Here is an 11740-nt window from a genome sequence, read left to right on the forward strand (position 1 = left end):
TGAAGGATACTTATATCTATATTTTTTATGAGCAGCCCTTGACAGCAGAATGCTTAGCAGGTGAGTCACTTATTCAGTGACGATGTATCCTTACATCTCACCTGTATGCCATACCAATGTTATCATACTCCTTGGTTAAGAGGACGACCAACCCATATGGCACACAACAATCTCCACTTGATAAATGTCATCATTCTGTAATGACATATCATTTGATCGTGTACATATTTAAGAACTATGATAAATTCTCTCTTTATCGTACACTAGCATAGTTCTAAGGACTTCATCATAATACAAGAATTCAAAGAAGATGTTACTTTGTGATAAAAAATATCAGAATAATTTTTATTCAATAATCAATAATTCATATCTAAAGAGGAACTTAATTATCATATGATTGATTTTAGAACATAATTTTTAATAATTCTCACTTAGACTAAAGCTAATCGAGGCAGTATCTTATACGCATCTTTCATTTGAAATCATCGAACTCTTTGATCCCGATAGCTTTAGTGAAGGAGTCGGCTAAGTTATTCTTTTTATCGATCTTCTGAAGCTCGACGTCACCTCGATTCATGATCTCTCACACCAGGAGATAGTGGCACAGAATATGCTTAGTGCGATGGTGTGACATAGGTTCTTTTGCCTGAGCTATGGCACTGGAGCTGTACAGTACAGCAGAATAGGACCATCAATGGAAGGTGTAACTCCCAGCTCGCTGATGAACTTCTGCAACTACACCATCTCCTTTGCAGCATCTGATGCAGCAATGTATTCCACTTCGCATACAGAATCGATTATAGTATGTTGCTTGAAAATCTTCCAGCAAATAGCTCCTCCATTCAAGATAAATATGGTGTTGGGTATAAAATACCCACAGCCGAAGTCCTCAGTGGAATCGACTACATGACAACTCCGCCCGGACTCCTACGGGAGCCAGGCTCCGTCCTCAACATCAACTGCTGGTAAGCCCCGTCCGGACTCCCACAGGAGCCGGACTTGACTTTTAACCTTGATTGCAGGAAGACTCCGCCCGGACTCCTACGGGAGCCGGGCTTCGTCCCCAACTCCAGCGGCTGCAGACAGACTTCGTCCGGACTCCTACGGGAGTCGGACTCCACCGACAACTCCGACAGCAAGGCCGACCTTTAAGGCAAGCTTCGTCCGAACTCCTACGGGAGCCGGACTTCGCCCTCGACTCCAACGGCTGCAAAATAGACTACGTCCGGACTCCTACGGGAGCCGGACTCCGCCGACAACTCCGACCTCAAGTTGACTTCGCCTGGACTCCTACGGGAGCCGGGCTCCATCCTCAACATCAACCGTTGATAAGCCTCGTCCGGACTCCTACGGGAGCCGGACTTCGCCTTTGACTTTAATTGCAGGAAGACTCCACCCGGACTCCTACGGGAGCCAGGCTTCGTCCTCAACTCCAACAGCTACAAGTAGACTCCGCACGGACTCCTACAGAAGCCGGACCCCATCGACAACTTCAACCGCAAGTAGACTCCGCCCGGACTCCTAAGGGAGCCAGACTCCGCCGACAACTTCAACCGCAAGCGGACTCCGCCCGGACTCCTATGGGAGTCGGGCTCCATCCTCAGCATCAGTTGCCGGTAAGCCTTGTCCGGACTCCTACGGGAGCCGGACTTGGCATCTAATTTTGATTATAGGGGATTCCACCCAGACTCCCACGGGAGCCGAGCTCCACCCACCACCCCAACCGCAAGGAGGACTCCACCCGGACCCCTACGTGGGGTCAGACTCCGACCACGGCCGAACTTTAGCCGACAGGTCTGCATTCCCAGGCCGTAATCACGACCACGATTCTGCTACACTTCCTGCGGTGGATTTCGTGCAGCTCCACCACTCCCTGACAGGCCGCAGTAACGATCGTAGCACTCCCTACGATGGATCCCATGCGGCTCCATTACTACCTGACAGGCCACGATAAACGGCCGCAATCCTGCTCCACCTCCTGCAATGGATACCGCACGATTCTCCCATCCGCTGGCAAATCACGACAACAAACGCCGCCCTACTTCACGCGGCAGACTCCACGTGGCACGCCCCAGTGATAGCCACGGGTCCATTCCACTACTCTTCGCAGCAAACTCCGCCTGACCCTGGGCAGCCCACTGCCAGACGGTTACAAACGTCGCCATCAATCCGCTACCTCCTCCACCTATAAAAAGGGGGACCCAGATACGTTATTCTATAAGCTCATTTCTTATCTCAAAACTCTGCAAAATTCTCCGTTTGAGCACTCCATTCTTGTTGAGGCAAAGAACTGACTTGAGCGTCGGAGGGTCTTGCCGGAGCAACCCCACCTCCAGTTTAGACTCCCCTTGCAGGTCCCGGCGGCGACCGCGACTTCTCCGACTCCAGCTTCTCCGGCGCAAGCGGATTTTTGCACCAACAGGATTGGCGCTAGAAGGAGGGCTGTGTCTTCGCAGTACCCTTGTTCTTAAAGGAGCGCTCAATGGATCCGCTTCCGGCCATCTTTTCCGGCACCCACTCCTCCTTTCCCTCATCTGATGCCTTCTCACGAGGTCTTTGCACAACTACCTCCGGCTATGGTCGCCGATAAGGAGTGGCCGGATGACCGGCCCCTGCCGGATTCTGTCAATGCCATCTCGGGGGAATCCCGGCGGGAGGCAACCAACATACCAGCTGCATCCCCCAAGCGGCAAAAAGTTGAAAAACCCATAACCTTCACCGAAGAAGACGCCCGGGGAATCCAATTCCCTCATAACGACGCGGTCGTAGTTTCCTTGAACATAGCGAATTACGACGTCCGTCGCATTCTCGTCGACAACGGGAGCTCGGCCGACATCTTGTTCTACGATGCCTTTTCAAGAATGTCCACTCTTGGCGGTCATCTAAGATCGATTTGCTCCCCCTTGATAGGATTTACCGGTGACGCCATTCCGACGGAGGGAATGATAGCTTTGACTGTGACCGCGGGTCAGTATCCAAAGCAGTCCAGAGCTCTGGTGAATTTTCTAGTGGTAAAGGCGCCATCTGCCTACAATGCAATCCTTGGCCGACCCGGCCTCAATGCCCTCAAAGCTGTCGTTTCTACCTAACATTTGAAATTGAAGTTCCCCACCAACCAGGGGATCGGAGAGGTCCGCCGCAAGTAGACTCCGCCCGGACTCCTACGGGAGCCGGGCTCCGTCCTCAATATCAACCGCTGGTAAACCTCGTCCGGACTCCTACGGGAGCCGGACCTCCCCTTTGACTTTAATTGCAGGGAGACTCCACCCGGACTCCTACGGGAGCCGGGCTTCATCCTCGACTCCAATGGCTGCAGACAGACTTCGTCCGGACTCCTACGGGAGCCAGACTCCGCCGGCAACTTCAACCGCAAGTGGACTCCGCCCGGACTCCTATGGGAGCCGGGCTCCATCCTCAGCATCAGCTGCCGGTAAGCCTTGTCCGGACTCCTACGGGAGTCGGGCTCCGTCATCGACAATTGCAACCTTATAAAGTCGAAGGCCCGGTTCCTTTTAGATCGGATGGGGGGAGAGGCCTTACAACGCCCATATGTGCTCCCACAGCCCTGTTAGGGACAGGAGGAGAACCTCGCCCTAACTTGAGCAAAGTCGAAGGCCCGGTTCTTTTAGACCGGATGGGGGGAGAGGCCTTACAACGCCCATATGTGCCCCCACAGCCCTGTTAGGGACAGGAGGAGAACCTCGCCTTAACTTGAGCAAAGTCGAAGGCCTGGTTCCTTTTAGACCGGATGGAGGGAGAGGCCTTACAACGCCCATATGTGCCCCCACAGCCCTGTTAGGGACAGGAGGAGAACCTCGCCCTAACTTGAGCAAAGTTGAAGTCCCGGTTTCTTTTAGATCGGATGGGGGGAGAGGCCTTACAACGCCCATATGTGCCCCCACAGCCCTGTTAGGGACAGGAGGAGAACCTCGCCCTAACTTGAGCAAAGTCGAAGGCCCGGTTCTTTTAGACCGGATGGGGGGAGAGGCCTTACAGTGCCCTAACGCGCCCCCACAGCCAGGCTAGTAACGAGGGGAGAACCTCACACCGGCTCGAGCAAAATGGAAGGCCCGGACTCCTACAGGAGCCGGGTTCCGTTCACGACGCCAAGGAAGACTTCACCCGGACTCCTACGGGAGCCGGGTTCCACCCGCGAGGAAGACTTCACCCGGACTCCTACGGGAGCCGAATTTTGCCTACAAGGAAGACTTCACCCGGACTCCTACGAGAGCCGGGTTCTGCCTACAAGGAAGACTTCACCCGGACTCCTACGGGAATCGGGTTCCGCCTACAAGGAAGACCTCACCCGGACTCCTACGGGAGCCGGGTTCCGCCTACAAGGAAGACTTCACCCGGACTCCTACGGGAGCCGGGTTCCGCCCGCGAGGAAGACTTCACCCGGACTCCTACGGGAGCCGGGTTCCACCTACAAGGAAGACTTCACCCGGACTCCTACGGGAGCCGGGTTCCGCCCGCGAGGAAGACTTCACCCGGACTCCTACGGGAGCCGGGTTCCGCCAGCAAGGAAGACTTCACCCGGACTCCTACGGGAGCCGGGTTCCGCCTACAAGGAAGACTTCACCCGGACTCCTACGGGAACCGGGTTCCGCCTACAAGGAAGACTTCACCGGACTCCTACGGGAGCCGGGTTCTGCCCGCGGGGAAGACTTCACCCGGACTCCTACGGGAACCGGGTTCCGCCTACAAGGAAGACTTCACCAGGACTCCTACGGGAGCCGGGTTCCGCCCGCGGGGAAGACTTCACCCGGACTCCTACGGGAACCGGGTTCCGCCTACAAGGAAGACCTCACCCGGACTCCTACGGGAGCTGGGTTCCGCCTACAAGGAAGACTTCACCCGGACTCCTACGGGAACCGGATTCCGCCTACAAGGAAGACTTCACCCGGACTCCTACGGGAGCCGGGTTCCGCCTGCGGGGAAGACTTCACCCGGACTCCTACGGGAATCGGGTTCCGCCTACAAGGAAGACCTCACCCAGACTCCTACGGGTGCTGGGTTCCGCCTACAAGGAAGACTTCACCCGGACTCCTACGGGAGCCGGGTTCCGCCCGCGAGGAAGACTTCACCCGGACTCCTACGGGAGCCGGGTTCCGCCTACAAGGAAGACTTCACCCGGACTCCTACGGGAGCCGGGTTCCGCCCGCGAGGAAGACTTCACCCGGACTCCTACGGGAGCCGGGTTCCGCCTACAAGGAAGACTTCACCCGGACTCCTACGGGAGCCGGGTTCCGCCTACAAGGAAGACCTCACCCGGACTCCTACGGGAGCTGGGTTCCGCCTACAAGGAAGATCTCACCCGGACTCCTGCGGGAGCCGGGTTCCGCCCGTGGGGAAGACTTCACCCGGACTCCTACAGGAATCGGGTTCCGCCTACAAGGAAGACCTCACCCGGACTCCTACGGGAGCTGGGTTCCGCCTACAAGGAAGACTTCACCCGGACTCCTACGGGAATCGGGTTCCGCCTACAAGGAAGACTTCACCCGGACTCCTACGGGAGCCGGATTCCGCCCGCGGGGAAGACTTCACCTGGACTCCTACGAGAACCGGGTTCCGCCTACAAGGAAGACCTCACCCGGACTCCTACGGGAGTTGGGTTCCGCCTACAAGGAAGACTTCACCCGGACTCCTACGGGAGCCGGGTTCCGCCCGCGAGGAAGACTTCACTCGGACTTCTACGGGAGCCGGGTTTCGCCTACAAGGAAGACTTCACCCGGACTCCTACGGGAGCGGGTTCCACCCGCGAGGAAGTCTTCACCCGAACTCCTACGGGAGCCGGGTTCCGCCTACAAGGAAGACTTCACCCGGACTCCTACGGGAGCCGGGTTCCGCCCGCGGGGAAGACTTCACCCGGACTCCTACGGAAATCGGGTTCCGCCTACAAGGAAGACTTCACCCGGACTCCTACGGGAGCCGGGTTCCGCCCGCGGGGAAGACTTCACCCGGACTCCTACGGGAACCGGGTTCCGCCTACAAGGAAGACTTCACCCGGACTCCTACGGAAACTGGGTTCCGCCTACAAGGAAGACCTCACCCGGACTCCTACGGGAGCTGGGTTCCTTCTGCAAGGAAGACTTCACCCGGACTTCTACGGGAGCCGGGTTCCGCCCGCGAGGAAGACTTCACCCGGACTCCTACGGGAGCCGGGTTCCACCTACAAGGAAGACTTCACCCGGACTCCTACGGGAGCCGGGTTTCGCCCGCGAGGAAGACTTCACCCAGACTCCTACGGGAGCCGGGTTCCGCCTACAAGGAGGACTTCACCCGGACTCCTACAGGAGCCAGGTTCTGCCTACAAGGAAGACTTCACCCGGACTCCTACGGGAGCCGGGTTCCGCCCGCGAGGAAGACTTCACCCGGACTCCTACGGGAGCCGGGTTCCGCCTACAAGGAAGACTTCAGCCGGACTCCTACGAGAGTCGGGCTCCATCCACGACTTCTGCAGCAAGGGTTAATGGTGGCGAAACCTGGCCGGCTAACAAGATCAGATGAAAGGAAAAAGCCCCCTCCCAACGACGTCAACATCAGGCAAGTCAGATGGCAAGAAAGGTTCGGCAGACAGCGATATTAGTGCAGCACGCGGATGAGATGGCTAAAAGCGACTGACGGTTGGCAGGATCATAATTGCACCGTACCTAGGCCAGTGTACCTACGGGAATTTCGAAGCGTCCCCTCATACCGCTCTAATTCGAAAAGACTCCGGCACGCGCACATTTAATGCGAAAATATCTGGAGGCGGCAGTGCGTAGGATTCGAAGGGACGGTTTCGGCTGTGCCCATCTCTCTCTCTGTACTTCCTTCGTTTGAAATTCAAACTCAAAGTAGGGGGACTGGTGTTGGGTATAAAATACCCACAGCCGAAGTCATCAGTGGAATCGACTACATGACAACTCCGCCCGGACTCCTATGGGAGCCGGGCTCCGTCCTCAACATCAACTGCTGGTAAGCCCCGTCCGGACTCTCACAGGAGCCGGACTTGACTTTTAACCTTGATTGTAGGAAGACTCCGCCCGGACTCCTACGGGAGCCGGGCTTCGTCCCCAACTCCAGCGGCTGCAGACAGACTTCGTCCAGACTCCTACGGGAGCCGGACTCCGCCGACAACTCCGACAGCAAGGCCGACCTTTAAGACAAGCTTCGTCCGGACTCCTACGGGAGTCGGACTTCGCCCTCGACTCCAACGGCTGCAAAACAGACTGCGTCCGGACTCCTACGGGAGCCGGACTCCGCTGACAACTCCGACCTCAAGTTGACTCCGCCTGGACTCCTACGGGAGCCGGGCTCCATCCTCAACATCAACCGCTGATAAGCCTCGTCCGGACTTCTACGGGAGCCGGACTTCGCCTTTGACTTTAATTACAGGAAGACTCCGCCCGGACTCCTACGGGAGTCGGGTTTCATCCTCAACTCCAACAGCTACAAGTAGACTCCGCACGGACTCCTACGGGAGCCAGACCCCGCCGATAACTTCAACCGCAAGTAGACTCCGCCCGGACTCCTAAGGGAGCCGGACTCCGCCGACAACTTCAACCGCAAGCGGACTCCGCCCGGACTCCTATGGGAGCCGGGCTCCATCCTCAGCATCAGCTGCCGGTAAGCCTTGTCCGGACTCCTACGGGAGCCGGACTTGGCATCTAATTTTGATTACAGGGGATTCCACCCAGACTCCCACGGGAGCCGGGCTCCACCCACCACCCCAACCGCAAGGAGGACTCCGCCCGGACCCCTACGTGGGGTCAGACTCCGACCACGGCCGAACTTTAGCCGACAGGTCTGCACTCCCAGGCCGTAATCACGACCACGATTCTGCTACACTTCCTGCGATGGATTCCGTGCAGCTCCACCACTCCCTGACAGGCCGCAGTAACGATCGCAGCACTCCCTACGATGGATCCCACGCGGCTCCATTACTACCTGACAGGCCATGATAAACGGCCGCAATCCTGCTCCACCTCCTGCAACGGATACCGCGCGATTCTCCCATCCGCTGGCAAATCACGACAACAAACGCCGCCCCACTTCACGCGGCAGACTCCACGTGGCACGCCCCAGTGATAGCCACGGGTCCATTCCACTACTCTTCGCAGCAAACTTCGCCTGACCCTGGGCAGCCCACTGCCAGACGGTTACAAACGTCGCCATCAATCCGCTACCTCCTCCGCCTATAAAAAGGGGGACCCATATACGTTATTCTATAAGCTCATTTTTTATCTCAAAACTCTGCAAAATTCTCCGTTCGAGCACTCTATTCTTGTTAAGGCAGAGAACTGACTTGAGCGTCGGAGGGTCTTGCCGGAGCAACCCCACCTTCGGTTTAGACTCCCCTTGCAGGTCCCGGCGGCGACCGCGACTTCCCCGACTCCAGCTTCTCCGGCGCAAGCGGATTTTTGCACCAACAAATATGTAGCCCGAGATACTTCTATTGTCATCACAATCTAACTGAAAACTGAAATCAGTATATCCTATAAGTTTCAGATCAGTGCTCCATAGATAAGCCATTAATTTTTAGTATTTCTCAAATACTTAAGAATTGCTTTCACAATCTTCCAATGTTTCTTATCCGGATCAGACTGATACTTAAACACTACCCCGAGTGAATAGGCCACATCTAGCCTCGTATATGTCATAGCGTATATGATAGATCCCACTATCGAAGTATATGGTATTCTACTCATGTGTTCTCTCTCCTCAAAAGTTACTGAACAATCTTTTTTGAAAAGAGTAATTTTATGGCCTATCAGAAGATAGCCTTTCTTAAAATTATCCATATTGAACCACTTCAACAAGGTATCAATGTACGTGGATTGGGACAATCCAAGCAACCTTCTAGATCTATCCTTATAGATCTTCATCCCAGAGATGTAGGATACTTTTTTCAAGTTCTTCATGGAGAACTGTGATGATAATCATAGCTTCACACTCTGCAAAGTTGGGATGTTATTTTTTAGTAATAGTATGTCATCCATATACAATATAAAGAAGATGGCTACAGAATCAGAAGCCCACTTGTAGATGCAAAGCTTTTCTCCATTCCTAATGAAGCCATATGTTTTGATCACCTTATCAAAATATATGTTTCAACTCTTAGATGCTTGTTTAAGTCCATAAATAGACCTTTTTAGCTTGCACACTTTTGACTCATCTATGGATGTGAACCTTTCAGGTTGTATCATATACACCTCTTTTTCCAGCTCTCTATTAAAGAAAATAGTTTTGACATCCATCTGTCAGATCTCACAATCTAAATGTGTAGTGATAGCAAGCATAATCTGGATGGACTTAAGCATTGCCACAAGAGAGAATGTCTCATCATAATCAATACCATAATGTTGATGGTAACCCTTGGTAACTAGATGGACTTTATAGGTCTCTATCTTTCTGTCCGCTCCTCTTTTCTTCATGAAAATCTATTTACACCCTATGGATTTTATCCCTTCGGGTGGATCAACTAGTGTCCATGCACCATGGATCTCCATGGACTCCATCTCAGATTTCATGGCCTCAAGCTATTTTTGAGAGTTGGGCCTTTGCATGGCCTCCATATAGGTGATCAAATCCTCATCATTCTCATCAAGTTTGATGGGGTCACCATCTCAGATCAGAAAATTGTAGTATCTATCCGGCTGATGCGGTACTCTATCAGATCTCCTCAATGGCGTCTCTACTGGCTCTGGATTTGATTCACCAATCAAATTTAATTATGTGTGTGTCGGTCCTTCTACCTCATGAACTTTATCAAGTTTAATTTTACAGAAATTAGCTCCTTCACCAAGAAACTCTTTTTCTAAAAAGAGTGCCTGACTGCTAACAAATATCTTTTATTCTGCAGTGAGGTAGAAATAGTATCCTTTAATTTTCTTTTGGTACCCTACGAACAAGCATCTATCAGACTTCGATCCAAGCTTATCTGTCTTTAAATGCTTGACATAAGCTGGACACCCCCAAATCCTAAGATGTGAGAGCACCGGCTTATGCCCAATCCATATCTCATATGAAGTTTTATTGACAGACTTGCTGGGCATTTTATTCAAAATGTAGCAGGCAGTTTCTAGAGCATATTTCCAAGAAAAGATAGACAGACTCGCAAAGCTCATCATGGATCGGACCATGTTTAATAAGGTTTGATTTTTCTTCTCTGACATCCCGTTATGTTGTGATGTTTTAGGAGGGATCCACTATGAGAGAATTCCATTCTCTTTTCAGATATGTCAGAAACTCGCTGGTGAGGTATTCACCTTCTCGATCTGACTGAAGGGTCTTAATACTCTTTCTAGTTTATTTCTCTACTTTAGTATGGAATCGTTTGAATATTTCAAATAATTCTGACTTATGCTTCATAAGATAGACATATCCATACCTCGATAGGTCATCTGTAAATGTAATGAAGTAGTGGTATCCTTCTCTGGCACTTATGTTCGTAGGTCCGTATACATCAGTATGTATTAGACCTAGGACATCGTAGACAAAATTCATCGGTAGGCAATGATTCACAATCATCTATCTCAAGGATACATTTCTTGATCAACCTATCAATCCTATTCTTATTCACATGATCAGGCCTACAATGCCAAACGTAGGATTCACTGACAATGTCTAACTTAGGGTGTTTACTAGGTGTGTACATTACACTAACAGACTGTGATATTATGTATATATCATATTTTAATTGTCTACACATAATTATAGTATCATTCATAATGATATCACAAAAATCATCCTTTATTATAAACTTGTAGCCAAGTTTGGCCAAAAGGCCTACAGAGATGACATTCATCAAAAAAGAGGAATAATAATGACAATCATCTAACATGACACTGCAGAGAAGTGTGGTTGGATTTGTGCATGTATTTTTAAAATTTTATAGTAGAACATATATAGATTAAATAATTTAATCTATAATGCATGCATAGATCAAATCTAAAATCACCATACAGGATCTATGACATGAACTAATATACATGTATCCAAAATAAAAATCTAAAATTCAACAAGTATAGATCATATCTATGTGTAATTAAATCATATCTAATTTATATTTAGATCACATCTAAATATTACTTGAGATCAAAATCTCATATCTGAGCATGGATAGTAGATCACTGCATCCAAAATCATCAATCGAATTAATGATTAAGCCCTTGAACGATTCTCAATCATTGATCAACCACATGATTAGTCAGAAACTTCTTTTGAGTGTGACCCCATAGGTTCAAACCTAAGCCAGTAGCATAGGAATAACTTTCTGAACCAATCGATGTAACCATTTAACAATGGTGACCCAATATCTGAATAGGTCGAATGAAGGCGAAGTAATATTCAAGAACCTATTGGCGTATGGTTACTATATAATTCATTTCTTTGACCCTAATACTCCAGGACGATCTAGGATTTAATTGTCAATCCTAGATAAGTCATCCATATTATATTTCAACCTTTCAAATCCATCTCATAGATTATCCGAGCTCAAGTTTTGCTAAATTAAAATATATTAATACATTAACTCCTACTAATTTGGAGGGATCAATCCCATCTTAACTCACGCACCGACTTGACAAGTACTTGACTGCATCTAGAAACCTTCTATCACTGAATTATAAACTCAGATAGTTCGACACCAAAGTACAGTGAGTTGTTTGTAAGTCACCATGATGATCTCAGGTCAAAAGGATACTTATACCCATACCCTTCACGAGCTACCCTTGACAGTAGAGTTCTCTGTAGT

This window comes from Elaeis guineensis, chromosome 7, assembly GCF_000442705.2.
Source record: "Elaeis guineensis isolate ETL-2024a chromosome 7, EG11, whole genome shotgun sequence".
Taxonomy (NCBI): Eukaryota; Viridiplantae; Streptophyta; class Magnoliopsida; order Arecales; family Arecaceae; genus Elaeis; species Elaeis guineensis.